The sequence below is a fragment of the Triturus cristatus genome, chromosome 3_1 (assembly GCF_964204655.1).
Source record: "Triturus cristatus chromosome 3_1, aTriCri1.1, whole genome shotgun sequence".
Classification (NCBI taxonomy): domain Eukaryota; kingdom Metazoa; phylum Chordata; class Amphibia; order Caudata; family Salamandridae; genus Triturus; species Triturus cristatus.
Window position 1 is genome coordinate 109,609,353 of NC_140583.1, and position 27,864 is coordinate 109,637,216.

The following is a 27,864-nucleotide window of genomic DNA, read 5'->3' on the forward strand; positions in this document are numbered from 1 at the left end:
ATGTTACATAAGCCAAAGGACTAAAAGTATAGGAGTCACATGTCATCCATACTGGTAGGCAGTATAGTTCAAGAGTGCTTGGTGTGGAGAAGCACAAACTCAGAGTCGAAAAAGAAACAGCATAGTTGGGAGTTTCCTTTAATAATAAGAATTGATTTCTAGCCAAATTAACCCTTTTTGCAACATTAATCAATGTTATAATAATGTATACTTTGCAGTGTGTATGCAGTTCTAGGATGAAAGTTAATAGCTCACTATTCTCTATTAGGACTTTAAGTTATAAATTGCAAGTAACAAAAGGATGTCTCTTTTGAAAGCAGTAACCTGCTGATCTCTTCACATCATACCCACTCTGTAATCTACTTGGTACACGTTCTTTGCAGCAGGCATATTAACCCTCTGCACTAACATCACCCAAGTCAAAACCTCAACTATACAACATTCTGATCTCTCTCCAGGAAGATAATTAATCACACAAGTTATCTTGACATTTATGTGAGGCCTGGTAATTGCCGGCGGAAAGAAAGCTGCAGCAGGTGCTTCAAAAGCACAATAAACTTTCACACACGGCGCCCCCAGGAAGCCAACTTTGTATTCCTTTCCATGAAATGCATTCTCACACTACGGCAGTGAATGTAAAATCCAAATGTAAGGAATAGGCACAGTGGGGACCCAGGGGGTACTGGAACCAGCAAAAAAAACCTAAGCCTCTGTAAGCAGTTTACAAAGGCATGTTAAAATGCAAATGGTCTTTAAAGACCTGTGAAAAAACACGGGGGTGCCGGTGATAGGAATCCAGACACTGCCCAGCTGAGCCCCCAGCAGCTCAAGTTTCACTGCAGCAGCCCCGGCTGAGACACAGGACGGGGGAAGGGGGTGCTGAAGCCCTTGGGCCTGGGCAGAAGTGTGACTGGGAAGGCGCGACCCCCTTTGCATCACTCCACGGCCCCCCTGGGGGTCGCGCCCCACAGTTTGAAGACCCCTGGTCTAGGGGAATAGGTTTAGGGGTTTGATGAATAGATAGGAAAGGGGAGTTGGAGAAAGGTGTGACAAAGATAAACACTACATAACAACAATATTCATCAGGGCGATGAACAGCACTTTATCATCATTAAATCTGTTGAGGGAAATGAAGGAGAACAGTTCAATTAAATGCATTGCAAACAGTCCTTCAGCCGCCGTGTTCCATGTTATTATATATCCAAATGTTCTGCCATATCGGTTTGGAAAATACAGGAGGTGAGAGCCCACACAGTTCTTAAAATTAATGATTGTAAAAAGAAAAATTATATTGTAAATGTCAAATTTGGTGCATTTGGGTTCTTCTCTCAATGACCATCTTGGGTACCTGGCTAAACCGGTCCAGTAAGGTAAGCAGGGGTGTTATGGAGCTTTCACCTTTCATGCAGGAGAAGAGAAGGCATGAGGATTGTAAAACAGAAATGATATTGTAGAGTTAAGGAAAAGGACAGAAGGTAAGCTATATGAGGAGTGTACCAAGACTTAGAGGCAGAGCAAGAGCATCGGTTACTGCAATCATTCATTTTATGACTCATGTTTGATCAACTGAGAAGTGAGAGCAATCTACAACCAATCACGGACAAGAAGCTACATGTACTGCATTAAATAATCTCACAACGGTCAATATAACATTTAGCCGAGTTGTTGCATCATGTGTTGATGATGATGTGACATCACATATCTGTCTCCAGTTACAAAAGCCCCCCAACCACAACCACATAAAAGAGGAGTTTCACATTTGAGCCAGCACACACACTCAGCAGCAATTCCCAAGTCAACGCACCACTCTCCAGTCCACAGAGCTATGTAAGTCTCTAAGAGTCATCATCATGTTGGTTTCCTTTTGAAGTCAAAAACGTCCTTTTCCTGGCTTTTGAGATAGTCCCACCCTTAGTCCTTCCATCGTCTCCTGACTCTGAGTAGCGAATCAGTCCAACTCTGTCTCGACCCAGATGAGAGAGATAGACGTGTAGTGCCCTGCTGTTGATGAACAAGAAGAGAAAGAGAATTTGATTATTTTGTGTAGGCTCATGTTTGTTAACTAAATTGACTGGTCTGGTCTTTGAAGTGTGAAAGGGCCCATAACTTTCAGGAAAAATGATCACTCATCGGGCCACAAACATTGGAAATCATCAAACTCAGGTTCGCAAATTTGTTGAACACCACACCACTGTCTGCCACCACATGAATCATCAATCCACACGCACAATCACTCAATAATATATTAACAAGTGGTGCAATAGTCGCCTGTTCCAATTCAACCATGGTGGTAACAATTGTATGTCCTCTTTGATGCAAGCAACACATTGGTAGTATTGTAAATCAAATGATCTTTACTGGGGCAGCCTTGCTAGGCGTTAAAAAAAAAAAAGAAGGATAGGCATGGGAAGGAGGCAGGCATTGTCTCCAATGTCCTTGAAGGGAATGGGGAGGCTTCTTCACTGTACACTATTCCCACTACAATCTGGCTATACATGGGCCTACAAATGGTGGGATTGCATAAGTCAGACACAAGCAAAATATATAATGTTCCTCTAGCTATATCCTTTTTTTTGGCTAAGTACTAAGCAATTCAACGATAAATAATTAAAAAGTTCTATGGTGGGCTACTCAGTCAGGGAAGTAGAGTTCGTCCTCCGACTCAGGTGGTTCACCCAGTAGTTGGTCAGCTAACATATTTGAGTCTGACCAATCGCTCACATCCTCCTCCTCCTTGTCCTCCTATGGTATTTCAGGAACTGTGTAATTGTGGTATGAAGTGCTGGTTAATTGTGATCATGGTCAATTTCTCAATGTTTTGAGGTGTGAAACTAGTCCTTCTTACTGTGAATACTGTGCCAGCTGCATTGAACACACACTCAGCAGACACATTAGCTACCAGACAAGCCCAATAAATTATTGCTAGCCTCCTGAGTTCTCCCTGTTGGTGCATCTTCCCAAAGAATAAAACAGTGGGTGTTGATCCATGTAGACCTCTTTTGAGTCATCCAGATAGCCCTGGTACATCGTCCGAATTGGTGCTGCCACTTGCTCAAGCTCTTTTACCTTTGGCGCTACACTTGACTAAAGCCCTGCCACTTAAGGCCAACCCAATGCAGAGGTTGGGTCTGATTCTTCTGTTCTTGTAGTAGTTGTTGCTGATGTTCTTGTTGCTGGTGTTGGCTGCTTTGAGACAACATCACCACCCAATTCAGAAGTTGAAGGCTACACCCTAGTGCTTCTGCCCGGGGCTTTAACTTCTAGGATTTTTTCTTTAAGGTCTCTCGCTTGATCAACGATCCACGTCTTGTATAGTGAAACATCCATTTCAGAAAAAGGAATAAAAGTGGCTAGCTTTTTTTTGTACTGTGGATCAAGTATTGTGGCACAGATGTACTCTTTGGATGACACAATGTCTCTTTGCAGCCTATTAATAGCCAAGCGAAGTAATAAGCTTTCAACCTAGTCATGCGCTTCTCAGTTACCATCCACACATACGAACCTATGCAACACCATTTTTAATTGGTCCTGTAGCATATGTAACAACGGGATAGCATGACTCGTCGCACTGTCCTCCTTGCTAACTTTCTGGATTAAAACCTCAAAAGGAAGTAGCATCTTTGGCAGGCATTTGACTGGGCTCCATTCATCCAACTCCATGGTCATGCTTTATCCAGTTGCATCCCCTCCTCTTTAAATGAAATGGCCATTGATTGGGTTGTACTTCTCAAACAGATGTTGCAACATGCAATATGTCATGTTCCAATGTGCTGGCACCTCCTGTATGAGGGCTTTAACTGGTACTTCATTAGCAGCTGAATAATCCTCAACTGCTTCCGGGCAGGTGGTCAGTATGCTGCTGACTATTTCTTCATTTTTGAGTAAGTCTTAAACAATCAGGTTGATGCAAAGCACAAATACAGAATCCTGAAATAGCCATCATCTGCCTTGGCCTTAATTATACTGCTGTTATTGTCTGTGGCAACAAGTCCAATTCTGAGACCTCTGGGTCGCAGCCATTCAAACACCTTGCTGTTAAAGTCTTCCAAAATGTTTTCAGCTGTTTGGAATTCATCTGTGGTGAACATGGCCATTTCTGCATGTCACCGAACGCCCCATAAAAGTTTCATCAGTGCTGAGACCTAACTCCCACAAAAGAGATTCAGTGTGCAGTGATACACATGTAATCAGTGGCTTGACAGCTGGTCCACAGGTCTGTCGTCAGGTGGATTGTGTGAACAGCACTCTGCTGCAAAGCTTAGCTTGTCTAACCAATTGCAGCACATTGTGATGGAGCACTGGAATAGCAACTCTAGCAAAAGTGGTCTGGCTGTGAACCTTCCATTTCGGGCAGATAGTGGCCACAAATCCTCAAAACCCTACTCCTTCCACAAAAGAAAATGGAAGGAGGTCCAGCACTAACCTTTTAGCCAGCTTTCCATTGTACAAACATGATATTGGTTGGTTGAGTTCATAGGGCCCCTCCGGCCTAAACATGCTCGTAATGGTAGCATGGATTTGTTTTATTTCATGGTGCTAATGACGCAGGCAAATCCCAGAGAGAACTAGGAGGTGAAAGACTCAATGTGCATCCTGGGGCAGTTACTGTATGAGGTGGTGTCTCCATCTGACTCTTGTGCCATTTTGAGGCTACTCAGGCGGGTGATACTGGCACACTGCTGGGGACAGGGCTGCTTTTTGTAAAGCTGCCACCCTCTTTTTTCTCATCACCTTTACCTCCCACCATGATTGGAACTGATACCCCTCTCTCTTCACCACCACCACCTGCAGCAATTCTTTTTAGGTGCGCCTCCCGCAGAATTGTGTGATTATTTTTATATGAGTCGTTTGGCCTCCAGTACCATAGTGTGAACCAGCCTTATTCCGACGAACACTTGCATGGCAATTGGAGCATATTGCAATGTTATCCTCCTGCTTGCTAATCATAAAGAAGTCCCAAACAAGTGGAGGAGAACTTTCTTAGTGTGCCCCTGTCAATGTCTGAAGAACTGGAGGTAAGTGGGTGTGTCGTTGCTTGCCTCTCTGTAGTGCATAGTTCTACTGAGGTAGTAGTGGATGCAGGTATTAGTGGGGGCCTTACAAATATGGAAGCTGGGGTTAATGGTGGTGGTACCATTGCCACATCCCTTGGAGCAGGTTGAATAGTAGTAATAGTTGGTGTCATCCCTTCTATAATTGTAAGGCTTTCAGGAACTTTCCTTTTCCTTGTCTCTCCTGGCATGCCTTGGACTCAGCCAGGGTCCAATCCATGTCCAGTTCATTAGAATGGGGGCTTGGAGAAGATGGTAGAGTACCATTCCTTTTTCTTGCTGAAGATCTGGAACCCAATTGTTCAACATAAACAACTTGCTCTGCAGGAAGTTCAACCTCCTGTTCTGCTCCTACTTCAGGAAGATCGACTATTGCTGGTTGTCCACTTTGCTCAGTTTCCTGTGACGACTGGGTACTAGTTTGTGGATGAGACAAATCCAATTCAGACTCACTACTCGTTGCCATGATTGCAGTGGCTGCGTCATCAAGCAACATGTCCTTGGGCTTAGGTCGGGGTGGTGCGGTTGATGTAGGAGTGCTATCCCAGCTTGCTACCCAGTAGATGGCGTGGCAGAATCACCGACAGAATATCGAAGGTCAGAATATCGACCTACAAAAATATTGCAGCAAGAATATCGAAGTCAAGTATATCGACATCCTATCTACATTATGGTAAGTACAGAAATATCGAGAGAAAAAATATCCTTGTCAAAAATATCGTTGTTAAAAATATCGTTTTAAAAAAAAAAAAGTAATGTAAAATAAAGTAGATAATACATATAATTAAAATAAACATAGTTAAAAATATTTTTAAAAGTTTAAAAATTATAACTTAGATATCTAATAATTAATAAATACATGTAATATATACATATAATATATAATATATACACTTACTTATTATGTTTTAATAATTATTTTAATAACATACATTATTTAAAAAATCTTTAAAATTATAAATACATCTATACACATAAAACAATAATATAAATAAAAATTAAATAAATATATGTAACAAATATATATTTAATCTTTTTTAAATTAAATATATACTACATTAGCTAAAATAATACAAAAAATATTAGATAGTTGAGGGAATGAAATTACTTTTCCAACTCCAAACAGTGCAACAGTAGGGTAAATGTTGGATAGCGTAGGTGTTAAAATTACTATTCCCACTCCAATGAGTGTAACAGTAGGGAAGGTGTTTGATAGCATAGGGGTAAAAATTACTATTCCCACTCCAGTGAGTGCAACAGTAGGGAAAGTGTGGGATAGTGTAGGGGTGAAAATAACTATTCCCACTCCAGAGAGTGCAACAGTAGGGAAAGTGTTGGATAGCGTAGGGGTAATAATGACTATTCCCACTCCAGTGAGTGCAACAGCAGGGAAAGTGTTGGATAGCGTAGGGGTAATAATTACTATTCCCACTCCAGTGAGTACAACAGTAGGGAAAGTGTTGGATAGCATAGGGGTAAAAATTACTATTCCCACTCCAGTGAGTGCAACTGTAGGGAAAGTGTTGGATAGCGTAGGGGTTAAAAATAACATACTTATAATTAAAATAATTTAAAAAAATAAATAATGATATAATTATTAAATAACAATACATTAATTATCAATACCAATAAATAATTAATAAAAAATAATTACCAATTAATAATTAACTAACAAGAAATACCAATAAATAATAATTATTAAAAATTAATTATCAAAGAAAAAATAATTAAAAATTAATTAATTTTCAATACCAAAAAATAATAATTGTTATTATTAAAAAGTAATTACCAATTCATAATTAAGTAACAGAAAATTAATGATAAACACCAATAAATAATAATGAATAAAGAGTAATTGCCAATTAATAATTAATGGACAATAAATTAATGTTTAATACCAAAAAATCATATTTATTAAAAATTAATTCCCAAGTAAATTAATTCTCAATACCAATAATAACATTAATATTTACTTAATTAGAATTAAACGACTTCCCACCCTATTTCCCTATAAATTCACAACCCGCTCCAATAATAAATTAATACACTTAATATAATTATCAATTAATCAATGAATAAAAATTAATTACCAATTACTAGAAATTAACTAACAATTAATTAACAATAAATTAATTAGCAATACCAATAAATAAATAAAAATAATTACTTAATTACAATTAAAATACTTCCTACCCTATTCCCCTATAAGCTCTCAACCAGCTGAACGCCCTACCACCTAATCTGAGCGGTTGTCTCGAGGAGGTGGCTTATTGGATGACCCGTTCTTTCTTAAAACTGAACGGAGAAAAAACTGAGCTTATTATGGCCTGCCTGTCTTGGAACCCCGCCACCCCCAAAAAGTACAATAAAAAGTCTGGGCATCTGGTTGGACCATTAACTCAACTTCAACCATCAAGCAGTGGTGCTATCCACCTCCTGCTATGGTTTACTTAGACTACTACGTAAAATCCTTCCCCTACTCCCATTTCAGGCGAGACAGATTATGGTCCAGGGCTTTATTTTGTCCCGCCTAGACTACAGGAACGCTTGTAGCTTCAGATCATTCAAAACTGTGCCACTCGAACCCTCCTTCAAATTCCCCATCGACATTCCACCAAACCTGGATTGAAAAACCTTCACTGGCTCCCAGTCAAGGAACGAATTCAAAATAGCCTCCGGACACATGGTTTGCCAACCACCACAAAGACCTCTGGAAAACCGGCCCGGACATCTGCCACTCACTGATCTCTCCCTATCAGCCCCCCAGACAGCTCCGATCAGCGTCAGCCCATCTTGCCCTCGTCCCCAAAATCAAGAAAGCAAGATGTGGCGGCCGCTCTTTTTCCTATAATTCAGCTAAGTTGTGGAACTCTCTTCCCCTCCGGCTGCGAGCGGAGTCCAACCTGCTGCCTTTCCGCAAACTCTTAAAAACCTTTCTCTTCAATTAAATTGCTAGACTCGGCCTTTCCTTGCCCACGTCTTTGTCTGCAGCGCTGGGACACCTCAGGGTAGCTATCGCGCTCTACAAAAACTTTTTTAATTTCAACGCGCTACAGAACTAAAATGCTAAATGTAATTACAATTAATTATTAATTCCTAAAAATTCCATAAAAATTATTAATTAATTTACTATAATTAAATTACTTCCCACCCTAATCCCCTATAAACCCAAAACCCGCTACAGTACTAAAACGCATAATTTACTTAAAAAAACATTACTAAGATCTAAAAATTGTATACATTATTTAAAAACCAGTACAACACTTAACAAAAAATATATAACACATACATATAAAATACATATTAAAATACATAACACTAATATAAATATCGATATTAGTAACATCGATTTTTTTGCTATCAATATTACTAACTTTGATATTAATAAAAACAATATTACTTACCTTCAGTTCAATATTCTGGTCGTCGATATTCTTGATTTCGATATTCTGTCCCTACGATATTTGGAACTCGATATTACTGTAGGTCGATATTCAAATCACGATATTTAGATATTTAGACTGAGCACCGGTGTGACAGGCACATGTCTCCCGAAAAAGGTTTGGGGTGGCATGCAAGTGGTGGCACTCTGCTTCTATTCCTCCTCACTGCTACTTTCTTTGAAACACCTTTTTTGGGGGGCTATATTGAAGCTATCAGTTGGCAGTGGCACTTAGCTGCACAAGCTGCACTTGTTGTGGTCATGTCACTTCGTACAGACCTTCTGTCTGGCAGTACTGTGTGGGATGTCTCTTGTGCAGCTAAAAGCATACAAGCAGGAAAACTAGTTAGTTAGTGAAACGTGGCATTTTTTCAGTTTAAGTTGTTCATAGTACAGACAATATAATTTAGTGTGGTTACTTATTATCCTAAATAATTATCAGCAATAGTGTATCCATTCCAAAGTCTAACCACACCACAATATCATTTAATATTCAATCAGGATAACAATATACAGATGTAACTGTTTGCTTTATGTGTATCTACGGGAGACACCTGTGAAAGTCAGGGGATCTAAATGAAAATTGAATATTCCTTTAAAAATTAACTCTGGTGTGTGGTGGTGTGCATATGGCAGGCGTGGGGTGCACCGGTTCATATATACATATACTACAATGATCCTCAAGCATATTAAACTGATATCAAGCAAAACTGAAAGAGAATGAACAAAAACAAAAAGGCATAGCCCTCTCCTATCAATCTCTCTAAAAATAGCTTTGAAAACTGGAAAAGAAAAGGATTTATACAGTGCCATTCTGCACAAAATAGCCTCCGACCACATGGTTAGCCAACCACCACAAGCAAGGAAGCATTGCCCCAACAAAGAAAACATGCACGCCTATTGTTATGTTTTATATAGGTACCCCAATCTAGGCTCTAGTAGCAACTCATCGTTTCACCTATATTCTCTCCTGCCATTACACTACCACAACGGTTCTTGAGACTGACCTTTTAACCTATTTACAGTACTGCTTACAGGACGTGAGGTTTTCCATGAAAGCTACCCTCATCCATTATACATGAGGATTCTTGGAAACTCAGCAGGACTACCATCTCCTGCATAATACCTATGTATAAGGGCCATTACTTCCATCATCCTAAGTACGACATGACACAGCAAGGTAGAACCCCCGAGAAGACCACTTTGGGATATTAAACACCATATCTTGCTGAGGTGATCAGAGGAGATAAAAGAAATTTCACACTGACCCACTGACGCAAGACGCTGAGGTTCCTGCACCCAGACACTCCAGCTTGCAGTAGTGTGCCAACCCTTTCAGGGTATTCATCTTTAGACCAAGACGGGGTGTCACAGTCTCTCACTTCAGGTAATGGGGATGACTTTATCCTAGAGGGATTCTTGGCTCTACACCCCTACATACATGCTGGGTACACTTAGGTACATCTAGTTAGGATCGCATCATGAGTACGCATTTTACTGTCATGTATTTTAATACCTACCTGTATTCATTGTTTTAGAACTATAGTAGAAATCCACCATCCTTTTACTCTGTTGGTGCTTATAGTCATTTATATCTGTTACTGTCATTGATTGTTTCAAAACACCTATTTTACACTAGAATGACGCGGGTTTAATAACTGCTTCTTGAGAAACGTCCCCACAGTTTATTCTGTGTATCTCTCAGAGACAAAGTGAGCACAAGTGACTGAGTGAAAAGTAATGCACTGTTTCCACGAACCGTGATGGGACAGAGTTGTTATTTTCTATAGTTGGCAAGAACTATTCTCTCCTTAGTAAGAAGGGTTTCTAGTGGCACTGTGAGCTAGCTGGTATACAGGCTAACATACCCTTTGGGGTGTCTAGAATCAGTCTAGACACCAATCCTACAGTGTACGGTGTCTAAATGCGCAGATCCTATATGGGTTTATAGGAACTACACAAAACTATAGCAAAAGCTCACTGGCTACACAAGATGGCCACTGGCCGCATGGTCAAACAACAACAGCAAGCAGGGAAGCTTGGCCTCAACAAAGAACACATGCATGCCTATAGAAAAAGCACACTGACTGGCTACAAAAAAATGGTCACCGGCCACATGGTCAAACAGCAAGCAAGAAGGCTTGGAAATTAAATGTAACATACAGGCCTATGGACACTGACTACACAAAATGGTCCACGCCCACATGGCTTGGAGAACATAGATAAATTGTGGCCTATGGCAAAGACACATACACACTGGCCAGACAAAGGAGGCATGGTAACACTAAAGGAAACACTACCCTTAACCCAGCAATGTCAAAAACAAAAATCAAGTGAGCTATACAAATTTTCAGCAACACACATTAAATATTACCCCATCAATATATTTTTTGTGGGAAAAAAATGGTATAAAAACATGTTTTCTAATGTAATCCAATGCTATCCCTGCCCTAAATGATGTTTTAAAACAACATATACCACAGAAACAGTTGCTTCATGTACCCATGACTCGTTCTGGGCCTATTGGCTGAATGACCCATGGGCAGACTAGTAAACATAGTAAAATACATGAATGTTCCAAATTTAGCAAACATTGAAAAAATGTACTGACCTATGCAATCTTTTTCCCTTACAAACAATACAAAAATAATTGCAAAATCATAACTAGACCAGTCCTGAAATGGCAGGCCACCCACCACAACAACATTTTGAAATCGAATAAAAGTACAAAGAAATACTGGTGCATGCACTCTATCAAACATACAAAACCCTTATATAAATGTTTTTGAACTTACTTGTGATATCACAAAAACAAAGGGGCATATTTACTAGGACGGTGAAAAATAAACGCAAATCGCGCTTAGTGCTTGTTTATTTATCGCTGTCTATCGCTGGAATTTATCACTCTGGTAACGCGTTATTAACAACGCCTTACTCCAGGGCGATAATATTCCAGGGAAATGGGCATCATCGCTGGAAAACCAGTGATATTGCACCCAAAATGGAGATAGCCTTGGTGATACGACCCTGTGGTCGTGTCACCATAATCCACCTGCCATGTTAGCTATGCCTTAGTCAGAAATTTAACAGATGTTAAATTCCTGCGTTAAGGCATAGTTAACGGGATTTAAAATATCGCTACCCCTTGTTGATGATACCACGAAGCTGGGGTAGCGATATTTTCCCATGGTGTTTTTTCAGGCACGCCTCTTTTGCATCTCATTAGAGATGCAAAGCACAGCGTGAACAAAACGGGAGTTGAATCAAGGAAACACGTGCTAGCGTGTCCTTGCAAATAATACTATATAATTATCGCCGCTTTTCTCCCAAAAACGGACGCTAGAGCGGCAATAAATATATCTTCAACCCTTGATGATATGCCCCATAGTACTTAAATCCAGAGGTATATATACAGCAGACAAAAAGAGTGATCCTTCCACCTCGAAATCTAAATGAAAAGTGACCAGAAGATAAACAAAGGACTGGGAGGAGCTTGGAATCTGCTCAAGATGCAATCCATATATATCAAGAGAGGGAGTGGAGAGGGAACGTGTCCACACGGACACAAGGGGCGAATTCAATCTCCCCAGCTACAGTTAATAAACATAGAGAATCCATCCATGTAAGATAGGTGAAAGGCCTGAGATGAGATGTGTTCCTACAATGGTGGGAAGCACATAGTGTTCTTTAAATACCCCTCACACACCAAAAGGGCTCTTGGTGTCATGCTTCATCATAGGGGTCTTCGCGTCCCTCTAACGGAACACGGTGTGCTACTAACCAGCGAATACGCGGGAGCACTGATGTAATTGCTATGTGTGGTGTATGAGGGTAGTGAGAGGTAGGGTCAGAAGTGAATGGTAAGTGAGTGTTAAAAAATACCTGGCATGTGAGGGCTAAAAGGAATTTTAATATACCTCCGTGCTGGTATTGTTAAAAAAGGTGTGGTGGAGGTTTCGTGTAATTAATGTACATAACCTCCTGTGTGCGTCGACATGTTTTGAAGCATAAATCTTCTTCAGGCGGGTGCACAGATCCCTACCCTACTCATATGCGACAGAGTAATACTGCCCAAACACAAATACTATTATGTGTAGAATAAAACCTTATGTGCCTACTATGGTACTTGGCCTGGAACAATGTGATAACTTCAAATTCAATTTGCTAAAAATAAGCCAATGGCATCATGAGCCTGTGAAGGAAACGGAGGGGAAACCACGCGCGGAATTTAGTGGTAACTCCGCGTTACACATAGCGCAGTTTCCGAATTCCACCAACTCCACAAGCAGAATTACATTTCTGCCCAGGCCTAATTGAGAGTGCTCTCTCATCCTTCTCGTAAAAGATATAAGGGACCTCTGACAGGTTGCCCATATTTAGGTTGAAATGCGCTGAAGCCCACTCCCTTTTGCGGTGCCTCGCTGTAAGGAAATAAAATTATTATATAAATACAATGGTTCTGTCGGGAATTTCTAATTTCTTTTAGAAAGTTCAAAAAATATTCATTAAAGGTAACAGATATCAGATAAATGAGGAAAAAAGCACACACCAATAAAAAGTTTGCAATTTGGTAATTTAAGGGAATAAAGTATTATGGGCTGTCGTAATACATAGGTTCAAAAGAGCAAAATATTAGTGACTTGTGGTGTTAAAGTGACATGTGATGATAAATAGTATATACAATATATTTCAAATGCGGTAAAAGTGAATAAGTAGAATAGAAAGGTACATTATTTCTTGATATGTCTTTATGGTTTTTCACATATGCTACAAGATCCTATGTGAATTAATCTGTGATCAGAAGCATTGTGTAGACATATAAGGGTGCGTCGACGTTTCGACCCCGTGTACTGCGCAAAATATAATAAGCGTCACGGCGGGTCTTCCTCAGGACAGTGCAGATGGGTATACAGCCTACGGAATGAATAAAAGCTAGTTTAGGGTGTGTGCTCAGAGATCAGGCAGAAAAGGACTGTTCTCTATGAGGGTAAAAAAGCTTACCCAAGCGCAGATTTTGGTTAATATCTGCGGGCGAGAAGGTTTTCTCAGTCAAAGTTGTAGTCCTGGTGAATCAGGAGGTGGCCTATGGAGTGAAAATAAGGTTATAAACACTCCCATGATAGCGATTATCAGGGCTTAATACAGGGGGAAAGGCCTTCTGGAAACAACAACATTAATGAAGAGCGGTGGTCTATGGAGAGTTAATGTAATTGTAAACACTCCTATTTACTGTGCTCAAGGTGAAAGAATTCCTGGTATTATGAAAAACTAGTATTATGAATAAATTAGGTAAGTATGTGTCCTAAAACGACATACCTTGAAGATTTTTGAGGTAAAAGGATAATGTCTTCAATAAATTTGGGGTTTTAAGCCAGTCGCATAATTTACTGTGAAAAATAATTGAAGAGGAGTGTGATTAATTTAATTAAAAAGCTACAGCACTTGAATTACAAAGTGCCCATACAGGTGGCCTCTATCTTAATCTTACCGCGATCTGTAGTTCAGCACGTCTTGTCAGCTCTCAGTCTGGTGGAATACTGAGGCTTGAGACAAGGGCCTGTGATTTATAGCAGGTGTCACATGCCTGAGACGTGCAAGTTCACCCATACCCGTAATTAACTAAATGAAAGGCTACAGCTGCAAGCTGTGGAATGTACTGTGAAGGGCCTCTCTCATGTGTCCCTGGAGAACCATTAAGCAAACATCAGAGTAATGTTACACTAACTGGTTTCACTCTGCAAAAATGTTAAACAGTTTAAGAAGAAATTCTGTGGTGTTAATGGAAAATGATTCAAAGCACATTCATTACATGGCAGATTTTAACAATTACTAAGAATGAAACCACATTGATGAAGACAAAACCGGGCTTCGAGTTAATCAGCATAAACATATTTCATTGCAAAGTTAAAGGTGTTGACAGGTGAACTGAGTCATGTTGATGAAAAGTATACAGAGTAAATGCATACAGTTTACATTCAGAAATTCAGACTTGTTAGTAGGAACAGTTTGATGATAAAATGGTCTTGCTGTTAGCCATTATAAATTAAGTACAAAATCTATGAATGCTTTGCCAAAAGATGGCACACAGTTAGGATTCTAAGTTTAAGAAGGATAAAGGTCTTAAAGGTAGCCAATATGAAACATCTCAAAATTTAAGTACAATTTCAAATAAAGGCATGAAGGTGATCATGTGACTGGTCAACAGGAATTGCCAGAGTTTGGGCATGACTAGTAGAACCTAAGTGCCTGGGCTCCTAACATAGGAAGCAGTTAGCTTGGCATATGTGTGTAAAGGCAGCGTGAATCATATTTGACATAGTCAATATTCTGTTTATAAATACAAATAGGCAATAAATTGTGCGTAAGGACAGCGTGAATTATTTTAAGACATGATCAATAACATGGTCAACATTTTGTAAACAAGAGCATTTTTGGCGCAATAATTTGCATCACTGTTTAGTGAGTAATTAAAACATATGAATCAAAAACATGTAGAATATGATGTTATTTTCTTATACTTGAGTTTAACCTGACAAGCACATTAGGTGAAGTATGTGCATGCAAAAAAGAGGGGGGGCTAAGAAATAGTTCAGGAAGTAAAGGATAGGTGTGGTCATGTACGTGTGTGTGGTTTTACAGTTTGACCATTTGCCTATATGTCTCCTCCTGCTCATTTAGCCCATTTTTTACCGAGTCTAGCAGATGGATCCATCTGCATTCTTTGTAATTTAGTAATTGGATATACTGCCTCCCCTTGGGTGTAGTGTGGCCTTTTCTATTACCCACCATTGTAGGTCATCAGCAGTGTGGTAGTTTTTGGAGAAATGCTCTACTAAAGGAGCTCCCTGGACCTTACAGCGAATTCTGCTTTGGTGTTGTAGGACCCTGGTCTTCACCTTTTGGGTAGTTTGGCCTACGTAGATTTTTGCGCTGGGGCATCTAATGGCATAAATCACGTTGTGACTGTTACAGTTACTGTGTTGTCTCATGTGATATGTCTTTCCTAGATGTTGAAAAGATGAGCCAATTAGTTTGCATTCACAGGCCTTACAAGTGCTGCATTTAAAATGTCCAACTAGTGGTGGTAAGTTGAGTTGTTGTCTCAGATCTCGTGGTTTCGTAGTTTCAAGATAGGAACTTACAACATAGTCTTTGATGTTTTTAGCTCTTTTGAAAGCAAACATGTGTTTGTCTTGTAGCCCGATGTCCGAGCTTACAAGATTCCAATACTTGAGTAGGACTTTCTTTATATCATGCCTGCGTGTGTTGAAGGTGGTTACACATACCAATTTCTGAGTGTCTTCTTTAGGTGGTTGAATTTCCAGAAGAGTCTCTCTGGGTCGATACCATGCCCTTTTACATGAGCGGCTCAGGAGGCCTTTAGGGTATCCACAGTCCCGCAGTTTTTGTATAAGAATGTCGGTTTCTTTGTAGAAGTCACATCTTTTGGAACAATTATGTCGTAATCTTAAAAATTGGCCATAGGGCAGGTTGTCCCGGAGGCATCTGGGATGGTGTGAATCGTATTTCAAGGTGGTGTTGCGCGCTGTAGGTTTGGTGTACAGTGTGGTGAGCAATCTTCCATCCTCATTTTGCATAGTAATATTCAGGAAGTCGATAGTGTCATTGTTGTGGGACATGGTGAATTGTATGTCAGAGGTGCGTGTATTAAGCCATGATTTAAATTCAATTAAGCTTTGTTCAGGGCCTGTCCATACCATAAGCACGTCGTCAATATAGCGCTTCCAAACTGAGATGTTGTTCAAGTACGGGTTGGTCAAATCATATAACTATGTGTCCTCATAGTCATCCATGTAGAGATTGGTTAGGCTTGGGGCAAATCCGGCCCCCATAGCTACGCCTTTGCATTGCAACTAGTAGGTGTCTTGGAAAACAAAATAGTTCTTTTTCATGGCAATTTTGAGTAAGTCTACCAAAAATTCAGTTGGGATCCATACTGGTGTTGGTCGTTTGTCCAGTGTTCTCCTTATGACTTCAATGGCATGTTCTTGTGGGATGCTGGTGTATAATGAAGAGACATCCAGGGTGGCCAGAAATTGAGTTTTGTTGTCATATGGCTGATTCTCCATTATTTGTATTGTGTGCATGGTGTCTCTAAGGAAGGAGCGTGTCTCTAATACAAATGGTTGTAGGAAACTATCTAAGAACATGTTGAGAGGCTCAAGGATAGATCCACAGCCAGATACAATGGGTCTGCCCGGTGGATTGTGTAAGTCTTTGTGAATTTTAGGAAGAGTGTAGATGGTGGGTATTCTTGGATCCGTTTTATTTAGAAAATTATACTCATGTTGTGACAAGAAACCTTCAGTAAGTCCTTGTTGGGTGAGTGATTGAATGAAGCCTCTAATTTCCGTGGTTGGATTTTTTGTTATTCTTTGGTAGCTCTCAGTACAGCTTAGTTGTTTGTTTATCTCTGTGATGTAATTTTGGGTGTTTTGGATGACAACGGCACCTCCCTTATCTGCTGATTTTACTACAATTAAAGGATTCTTGTTCAGTGATTGCAAGGCCTGTTTCTCCTTGGAGATGTTGTACTTGATGTACTTCTTTTTGTTGAGGAGTTCCAATACCTCTTCCATCAAAATATTTTCATAGGCAAGGATCTTTTCACTCATCAGGTATGTGGCAGGGAGGAAGGTCGAAGCTGGCCTGAATTCAGTCGCTGATGTGCGTCTATTTCAATTTTTATTGTTCTTGAAGTGGTATTTAAGATGGATTTTTTGGAAGAATTGCTGGAGTTCTAGTTTGATGTTAAAGTTGTTGGGCGTGGTGTAGGAATAAATTATAAGCCTTTACAGAGTATATCATATTTACTTTGTGTCAATATATGATTAGAGATGATGATTATGGGATCGTTTGGGTTAATCTGAGTAGAGGGTCCATGGTTTGTCATACCAGGTGTAGTGTCTATTCTGTCAGTGGCAGCTCCCACAGTTGATGTTGGTAAATCTTGATGGGCATCAGTGTTAAGTTCCTGTTCTTCAGTATTGGTAACGTCTTCATAATCAGCTTGTCGTGTGTCAGGCAGTTCAGTGTCTTGTGTGTCAGGGCTTGAACACAATTCTCTTACTTCGAAGGGATCAGCATTTATGATGTTAATTTCATCTTCATGGGGCATTTCTGAATTGGGATTATCAAAGATAGATGTGGGTCCGTCTTGTAAGGTGGTGTCTTGAACAGAGGCGTGTGCTCTGTGTAGCATCTCATTAGACCACTCATGTTCCGTTTCAGATGTTGCTTCTGTTGTCTTAGTACTACCTTTCTGGGTTGAAATGGGAAGTACGATAAGTCTAAGCTCTTCAATGTTGGCATCATCTTTGGAGTCACACTCATCTGTATTGGCTATGGGTCCATCTGGTATCAAGCTATCTTCAATGGTGACTGGTGATCTATGTAGCGTTTCAATAGGGAGGTGTTCTTGTTCTGTGTCAAATTCCTCATTTATCACCACCTGTAGGTCTGTCTCCTTGTATTAATCTCTCCATGGTTGTCGTTTCTCTGGACCCTTATTCGTGTGTTTCCACGTGGTCTGTTCTGCCCTCAGTTCCATCTTGCCGGTCGGTCCCAATTTGTGTCCCTGTTCATCCAGGTTTGCTCCCCTAAAAAAGGAACACTGCCGTGTGGATCCTGTAGGCGTTGACCTTGTTGGTCTTGGAAACGCGGTCCTTGTTGGTAGGGTCTGTAGTTAGTACTTGTTGTTGGTCTATCACTGTCACTGTCGGACCCACTTCCAAATGATGAGTTAGAGAGGTTGGCGTACCTGCGATATCCTTGTCTTCCACGGGTGGTGTAGAAGCCCTGTGAGTCTTGTTCGTAGTGGTCGTCACTCAGGTATGGGTAGGTTAGTTTTTTGTCGTAAGCTCTGATGTCTTTACTAAGTTTGTCCAGTTTTTTGTTGAGAGTAATGGTATTAAATTCAACCAATGTTTTTTCAGTGCGTTCTAAAGCTTCTTTCCCGTTTGTGACTGTTCTGTCTTCCAGGATCTCTCTTTTTAGTTCTGCAATTTCCTGAGTAAGCTTTTTGGAGTACTCAAGAGCGGTCTTAACTCCCAACACCATCCAGTGTCGGGCGCAATTATTGGCAACAAATGAGAAACCCTCTCGGAACTTAGGTATTTCTATGAAAATTGCTGGTTCATTTCTAACTTGCAGGCCCTTTGGGATAATGTTTGCTTGCAAATATTTAGTTAAGAGATGGCCATGTAGGCGAGTGCGGATTAATTTTTTCTCTAGCCTTTCTAATATCGAGATTTTCTCGATCAGTGTGGTGTCAAGTGGCCCAGTTCCTATGCCCAAGGGATTAAGCTCACTCTGTTCTTGGATCAGTTTTGCTATATAGTCCTCGCTATCTGCTAGTGTTTCCCTGTCTGACATAGTCTGACAATTAAAACAGGGGCTAGTGATTTGAGTGTAAGGAAACCCTCGCAGGTCAATACCTGCACTGGTACATTGAGCAAAAATAATGGGGTGACCCGGTGTACCTCAGAACCTGGGTGGGCGTATTATATAAATACAATGGTTCTGTCGGGAATTTCTAATTTCTTTTAGAAAGTTCAAACCTTCTCGCCCGCAGATATTAACCAAAATCTGCGCTTGGGTAAGCTTTTTTACCCTCATAGAGAACAGTCCTTCTCTGCCTGATCTCTGAGCACACACCCTAAACTAGCTTTTATTCATTCAGTAGGCTGTATACCCATCTGCACTGTCCTGTGGAAGACCCGCCGTGACGCTTATTATATTTTGCGCAGTAGACGGGGTCAAACGTCGACGCACCCTTATATGTCTACACAATGCTTCTGATCACAGATTAATTCACATAGGATCTTGTAGCATATGTGAAAAACCATAAAGATATATCAAGAAATAATGTACCTTTCTATTTTACTTATTCACTTTTACCGCATTTGAAATATATTGTATATACTATTTATCATCACATGTCACTTTATCACCACAAGTCACCAATATTTTGTTCTTTTGAACTTATGTATTACGACAGCCCATAATATTTAATCCCTTAAATTACCAAATTGCAAACTTTTTATTGGTGTGTGCTTTTTTCCTCATTTATCTGATATCTGTTACATGTAATGAATATTTTTTGAACTTTCTAAAAGAAATTAGAAATTCCCGACAGAACCATTGTATTTATATAATACGCCCACCCAGGTTCTGAGGTACACCGGGTCACCCCATTATTTTTGCTCAATGTAAGGAAATAAAAGGCACAGGCGTAGGACATCCCAATTTCGGAGGAGTTTCTCAGATAATCCCATAATCATGCCTTTAGGATCTTGTTGAATCTCTCCACAAGCCCATTGGTATAATGGTGGTGAACGTGAAAGTCAACCCACACTCATCCTACATAGCCTTCAGGTATGCAGACATGAAGTATGTCCCCCTATCTGAGATTACCTCTTTAGAGAAGCCAACACTGGTAAAGTGACCAAGCAGGACCCTGGCCACTACGGGGTAGTTACTGTCCCCAGAAGTATGGCTTCAGATACCTAGTAACGTGATCCACCACCACTAAGATGAGCCTGTTCCCTGCAGATGTTTTAGAGTCTAGGCTCTACGTTGTCAATTCCCATCCTCTCAAATGCATCCCCATCAGGGAAGACTTGGATTGCCCTCCTGTCTTGTGAGTGTCTTGATAGGTGGTGCAGGAGCGACAGAACTGCTTCACCATTTCAGATTATTGGGGCCAATAAAAATGGTTGACCAGCCTAACCCAGGTTTTGGTCTTTCACAAATGCTCAGTCAAGGGCTTATCATGAGTTAAGTTCAAGAGTAATTCTCTGTAACCTGAGAAAACACCAACCTTCTAGTCTCACTGTACAAGCCATTCTTCTCCCAGTAGATTATGTGGCTTCCACAGGTGTGCCCCTGTTCCTGGACTTTAGTCAGGCACTTGAGGCCTTCAAGAATTGGGTACTCTTTCTGTGCTTGAGAGAATTAATCCTGCCTCATGAAACACATCAAGGACTGAGCCCAAACATTACAGCCCTGACTTAATACTGAATGACTTAAGCACCATAGCCTCCTAAACTGGCACCTGAAGCAGACCCTCAAGAAACCCTAAGCCGACACGAAGACACTAACCAACTACCAGCCTATCTCCATGCTACCCTATCTGACAAACATCATGGAAAAGATGGTAAATAAAAGCCTAGCTACCCAAACCACTGAAAACCATCTCCTTGATATCACTCATTTCAGATTGATGTCCAGATGGAGAAGTGTGGCTCAATGGTTACAGCGGCAGACCCTGATGCAGAGGTCTGGCCCGGGACCAGGGTTCAATTCCCCGCCTCGGCGGGTCTTGGGCTCGAAATTTCCACGGACCTGACAATTCTCGCCTCGGTGCCTATACCAATCATGGAGTCCCACTCTGCAACTCTGGGCAATAGCTTGCTTAATCTCCACAACGGCCCCCACAATGCTAAGTATGCTTGGCCTCCACCTTGGGGGTGCCCAGGAGTGGACACCTCACAGGGAAAGCCAGGATGGGTTCCACAGCGGTATTCGTACAAGCGCCTTGAGACCCTTGCGGGTGAGTAGTGCGCTATACAAGTATCAATTTACAACCACACTTCAGAGACCACCCTCCTCATTGTCAACATCTGGATGATGATAAACAGAATGCATGAAGCCAGCATTCAAGGACCCGCACTTCGCTGGATTTGCTCCTTCCTGACAGGCTGCATCCAGTCAGTCAGCCTGGCCCCCCCAACCTCATCTGTGGAGTTCTACTAGGATACTTACTCAAACCCACCCTGTTCGAAGGAAACCCCCTTCTGGAACAGTGGTCAGTTATCCCAAGTGATGAAGCTATCCGGTCTTCTGGGTTGGGAGGCCATGGGTATTGATACAGTGGGTGCAGTTATGCATGGAGGTAGCCTGAAGTATTTTCAAGAACTTCGGACAGTATTTAATATGCCCCACTTACAATTTTACAGGTATTTACAATTGCGACATGCCCTTTCCCCACATTTGGTGCAACAAGAAGCCATACCTGAATTTAACCCTGTCGAGGCCACGGTCTTTATGGGAGACCATGGGCATCACAAAATTACTAAGATCTATTGTACGCTCATAAATTACACCCCCACTGCACTACATAAAACAAGGGAGGCCTGGCAAGTGGACCTGGGGCCCCTTGACGAGGATGACTGGGTGGAGGTACTCGAATCACCACGTGGCGCAGTGATAGCTGCCTGCTTGTGGCTGAGCCAATTCAAATACCTGCATCTGGTATATTTCACCAGGTATAGACTATGGCGGGTGGGCTGATCGTGTCCCCTAGATGCCTGCGCTGTGAGGCGGCTGAGGGCAACTTCTTCTACACAATATGGAAGTGTGCGTCCCTATCGTGGTTTTGGAGAGGGGTTGCTGCGTGCTCTCAGAGGTCCTGGGATGGGATATTCTACTCTTGCCTTGATTGTTTATGCTTCATACAGCCGAAGGATTGGGTGGCAATAGATATAAGCGCCATTTGCTGTTGCTGTTTCTGGGCCTCACATTGGCTAAGCACGACATTGCTAGGGTGTGGAAGAGTGAGTCACCACCATCGGTTGCGACCTGGAAGAAAGGCTTTGACTTTTCCATTGGCCTAGAGATTCCGGTCTTTCCAGTGAGAGCGTGCCACCAGAAACATTATAAGATATGGATGTGGTGGGCGGCTTACAGGGGACTAGATTTAGAATCTCCCCCCTCTGTCTCTGCTGTCGAAGAGCTGTTGGGTTAATTGCGTTGTGCTGCACTGTGGATATAAACCTTATCTGCATGTGTACTAAATTGCTTCGACCTACATGTCTTAGATCACTAGGTGCTTCCGGCGATATTATTACGGCACTATTGTTTGTTGTTATAAGTTTTATTTTTATTTTCTCTCGAATGTGTTTATTATATCAACACAGATATATTATTATGGAAAATGTTGAAATCAATGCTGCATGTCATTATATATCGCTGGCGTTCTACATGACGTCGAATCTGTATCGGCTTTCAACAATAAAATTGAGTTGTGAAAAAAAAAACAGCCTGGTCAATGCCTACATGACCACACTTGATAGCATCATCTATGGCCACAGAATCAAAACCATGTCTAATGCTGATGACACCCAGCCCATACTCTCCCTCTCTGACAAGAAGACAAAACCGTGGACCAATTTCTCTGCCTTACTGATAGAAGTCTCCAGATGGATGAAGACCAGCTGCCTCAAGCTCAACACTGACAAGACAGAAGTAGTAATCTTTAGCAAAGACACCTCGCTTTGGAATGCCACCTGGTGGCCTGACAAACTCAGACCTGCAACCCACGCAATGAACTTTTGATAGTAATCGACAACTAATTCACCATTACCATACACTCAAGAGGCTCAAAAAGATATTGAAATGTCTCCTCACCAACACTCGCAGATCTACCACCCAAGCCCTCATCACCAGCAAGCTGGACTACAACAATGCACTCTATGCCGGAACCAATGCTCAACTCACTAGAAGACTTGAAACCATGCAAAAGTCAGCACAACCCTCAAACTCCCTCCCCGCACTTACATCACCCTGCACCTGCTATGTCTGTACAAGCTGCCAACACAAAAACAAGAACTCTTCAAATCCTCACACACACACACAAGCCTTACATAACACTGGCCAGGAACAATAGTATAAGCTTCCACAAACCTACCAGAGACCTCAGCTCAGCTGCACTCCAACTCTCACACACACCCTGCGTACGCAGACCAAGACCCAGTGGTTATGCCTTCTCCTAACTCGCTCCTGAAGCCTGGAACTAACTACCCCTGCACATCTGAGCCTCCTCCTCAGTTCTGGAATTCTGCAACAAACTGAAGACCTGGCTCTACACCTATCCCCGCCCTTGACTCATAGCTCCTATTTCAGAGCCTGGAAACCCTCCTGGGCGAGTTGTGCACTATTAAACTCCCATGACATAACATAACTCACAGAGTTCTGGCCAGACTCTCAGGTTATGCTCTTCATTCTCTTTGGGTCGAAAGTTTCTCAGGATGTTAGGAAGAGTACACTTTGGCTCAACCAAAGTGTACCCATTTCTCCTAGAAATAATTTAAGATCTGCAGGGGCTTTTCTGGCTTGAATTCCTGCTGTAAAAAGAGCACACATTGGGGGATGCTCCAGCTTTTTAGAACCACAGATATGGGAATCTTTTCCCCTTTCTCAGACAGGAAAAAACTAAACTATCATTTCGTCAAAACTTCAAATCCTGGTCTTTCAGATGGATCTGATTGGGGCTGATTTTGATTTGTTCTTCGGACCTGTATTCGGAAGCAAAACCTCAGCCCTGTGACACTTCGTTAGAAGTAACGAGGTGCTCTGCAAATTACTTCATCATTATTATTAAGGGTCCCAGGAACAGCACTGGGGGTCAAGTCTCAGTCCTGCAGAAGCCCCCAGCAGAGTCCAAGGCATATCCCGTTGGAACTGGTCATCTGGGATCGCCAGGAAAATGCTACTCCCATCTTGTTGTAGCCTGTAGCTGAGCAGGTCAGTTAACTGGCCCTTTGAGGCTACTTCTTTGTTTTGTGTACAAGTGGTCGCACGTCCAGTACTTCAGGTCTCCTCACAGGACTGAAAACAGCTGGAGCATACCTTCTTCTCTTTTTCCATAGGTCCAGGATTTTCTGAAGAAGGTACCCAGGAGTGATGCATTTACTCCTGATACTAGCTTGTTGGTAGGGGTGACTTGTGGTCCCTCCCTAACTAATAAGGTAAATGTTCTCAGGGGCAACTCTACCCACTTCGGCAATGTTCTCTGGGTGCCCTACTACAAAAAATCCCCCTGTGTCCCTCTCTGCCTGCATGCAAGATGGTGAAACCCTTTTCCCCTTGTGCAGAGTCTTTGTTCCCACTCAGAGGTGTGGCCAGGGAAGAGAGAAACCCCTCCTCTGTGGCCACTAAAACTAATTATTGTGGCAGCTCCCTTCTCACTGGGACTGGAGCCTGTCTGACAGGGGGGGAGGGACAAAGGGTCTGTCCAGGTGTCATCTGACATCTGCCTGTGGCATGGGAGGCTCTTTTGAAGTTGATTAAGTTTCTGGGCACTAGCAAAATGGTCATGCTGCCAGAGGAACAAAAACATTTTCCTACACCCATTCCTTTGTCTCTGCCCTGTGAGCAGTTTTTACACCTCATTCAGCGTTTGAGCACTCATTAGCCTCCAGGTGCTTTAGACAGGGAAAAGGTAACTTTCTAAAAGTATCTTTCCTGTAATATTCTTTAAAAATCTAACTTCACCTGTAAATTTTAATACATACTACAGAGTCCAAGAATGAAATTCCTAACAGTTTCCTAGCGAAGACAGCATTATTAAATGTAATAGTTCAACCTAGTGTTCCTCTGTGGAACACACAGCTTTGCTACAGTGAAAATTGCTTTTCATGGTAGAGACCTGTTCAATATTAACGTTCTATAAGTCCTACTTTTAAATACCATGTACCCTGCCTTATGGGCTATAAAGCTTACTTAGGGGTGAAAGGTTAATATTTAAAAGGAAAGTTTAGACCTCTCAAAAGGGGTTATTTTGACATGTCAAATTGCAGTTTTTTTAAACGCAACCATCAGGCTACAACATTAGGCCTGAAGCCATGTTTAAAATGTCACTGTAGTTGATGGCAATGGGTTGTGAAGGCCACTAGTGGCGTTTAACTCACAGGTCATTGGTACACTTGGCACCATATACTAGGGACTTATAGGTAAGTTAAATATGCCAATTAGGAGTGTAACCTATTTCAACATGTTTTAGGGGTCAGAAAACATGTTAACATGTCTTGTAAGCAGAATGAGCAGTCATAAAACCAGCAACATGAATCCACAAAAAACGACGGGGTTGACCATGCCAAAAGAGGCACTCAGCTACAGTCAGTAATCATGGCGACACCTTCTCATGATAGCTCTGTGAAACATTATATATGACAGTGAGCTTTCTGAGACTGGGAGGTGCAAACACTAGCTTCAAGGGAGCTCTTTTCTCTACCAAGAATACTAGCTGATAAAAAGTTGGCTCTCAAACAGAGCCTGTCTTTGCAAGCACAGGATAGTTTGCCTGTACTGGCGTATAGGCATGCACTGCACCACTCTCTAAGACAGACCTTTATGTGATAATTCTAGTTATTACAGATTCAGTCGGCAGAGGAATTACAGAAACTAATGATACCTCTTTTCATATTATTTATGTTCTATCTAGTTTTTCATCACCTCTAGCATGTGCTATTTGCCACTATAAATGTACATATAGTGCCTGATTCACAAAGTTAAATCGAGGTGAAGTACTAACTTCACGACTTTCGGTATTCACAAAGGGCATTTACGAGTAGTAAAGTTAGATTTTCGTCTCAGTTTAAACTTAAAAACAAAACGTAAGTTTAGCTGAGACAAAAGTCTCAAAAAGGAAAAATGAGACTTGTTGTGTTGTCTGTTCTTAGTGTAGATTGCTTTCAAGTCAGTCTTGGAGAGGTTCATAGGTCACCTGTCCGTTTTCCCTGTTTGGGGCGGGTGAGAGGAGAAAGAATAGGGAGAGAAAAAGATAGAAAAAGAAAGAAACAAAGTAAGGAGAGAGACAGAAGAAAGGAAGAGATAAAGAGGGAGTGTAAGAAAGTAATAGAGGAATAACAAGATAAAAGAGTGAGGAAGAGAGCCAGAGAAAGAAAGAAGAAATGAAGAGAGAAACATTGCATGAAATTAAAAGCCCGAGGAAGAAAGAAAAGATGAGATGGGGAAGAAAAAAAAAAAGAAGAATATTCTGTATAGCTCTGCATGGCTTCTGTACAATCAGCACTTCACTCTGAATTTTGTGGCGGGTTTGAGTAAATTATGGGGCAAGAAAGGGAAAATTATGTGCCGTACAGCGGTGCATTTTTATTATAGTAATACTTCATTATTTTATAATTTTTAAGGAAGTTAGCTTTATCTGGTTGAAGGTTTCGCCTCATTATTACTACCTAAATACCCAAATACAGCAATAAGCAGCAGAATGAGGACCAGCCAATCTTTGCAAATGTCCTTCCACTTCATGGCAACGCGTAACCAGAAGTTTTAATCCTTTTGAGCTAGAAACATAATTTCTTCTTAAAATCCACACACTATGCGGCAGATGATGGATTATATGGTAAATGTGGTAAAGAATTATGCAGAAAACGCAGTGGCTGTGTACTCGCATAATTCCAGTTGCCCTGTCCATAACTGATGGGGTGCTCAGACAATGTAATGTACCGATGTTGTGCATATGTAATGTCTCGATCTCGCGGTACTCAGATGGTCAAAGAGCTGCAGCTATGTAGAATTTGTGACTTGGCATATTATCCAGACAGGCGATAAAATTATCGGCCGCTAAAACGGCGATAATGGGCTTGATAATATGCTCTATGGAAGTCCAATTGAAGCTCATGTTAGATGTGAAGGGCATCTAACCTGAGCTTCAATTGGAATTCCATAGAGCATATTATCAAGCCCATTATCGCCGTTTTAGCGGCAGTTTTCTGCCGCTAAAGCGGCGATAATTTTGTCGCCTGTCTTGATAATATGCCCCTTAGAACTTTGCCAAGCAGCCTGGAACCTCTGACTGCAGGGTGCACACAGATCTCTGCCACAGGCGAATTAATCCGCGGAGCCAACGGTCCGGGTCCACCGCCAACATCTTAGCAAGACTTTAGGTGTTTGGCAAGCCTCCCGCCCGCGCCCCTCCCCCTCTCACCTGTTGTCCTCTGTGGCAAGAACTCCTCCTGCGGTGCCCAGGAGGTGACATCAGCGCCCGGATGGAGAAATCTCTCCGCGTCCCACGTTACCGTCACATAAAAGGGTATGTGTCTGAGAACCTGAAAAACAAAACAAACCTGTCCTTCGGCAAAAAAAAAAGTTATTGTTCATACATCATGCGAGTGCAGGTGCCCGAATCAATTTCACGCACACACTACTTTCAGGAGCTTTGAGTCAAACACAGGCTGCACTCCTTGTCGTAGGACCCCACTTGCGTCGACTGACACGTAAGCCCTCTTTACATACTATTACTTCCACGTGCGTTTTGGGTTTTTGCGGCGCTGTGTTTCCTGTGACAGTGGCGTTTGAGGGTCTGTTCTGTAAGTGAGGCTGTAGAAAGGCAGTTGTCTGGCGCCGCAACGAAGGTGGCACTTTCTGGGTAGCGAGAGCGGCAAATGCGGCTTGTACACCACGGAAGAAGGGCGGCATACGGCGGTTGCCTGGTACGGAGAAATCCTTGCACCGGCAGCAACTTTGATGCGTGTAGACGGTTAAGTGGACTCCCACGCAGAACTATTTTAATGACCTTTGGCACCACCACGCCCCTTCAGGCAGCCA

At 41.7% G+C, this 27,864-nt stretch overlaps 1 protein-coding gene and 1 long non-coding RNA gene across 3 annotated transcripts in view; one reads left to right on the forward strand and one right to left on the reverse strand.

Annotated features, from left to right (window-relative positions):
• Nucleotides 1-117: 117 nt before the first annotated feature.
• On the reverse strand, nt 118-27,799 carry LOC146859789 (uncharacterized). Its single transcript, XR_014978718.1, has 2 exons — nt 27,245-27,799; nt 118-2,001 (listed from the first exon to the last, which is right to left on the reverse strand). It is a non-coding gene; the product is annotated as an uncharacterized LOC146859789 (long non-coding RNA).
• ELF5 (E74 like ETS transcription factor 5) overlaps nt 27,270-27,864 on the forward strand; it is a 233,881-nt gene continuing 233,286 nt past the window's right edge. Inside the window, exon 1 of one of the 2 annotated variants that reach the window (XM_085643513.1) lies at nt 27,270-27,349. The gene's annotated coding sequence lies outside the window, so the exon portion shown is untranslated. Of the gene's footprint in view, nt 27,350-27,418; nt 27,534-27,864 lie in introns of those variants that run through there. The other variant, XM_085643512.1, reaches the window with a different exon arrangement.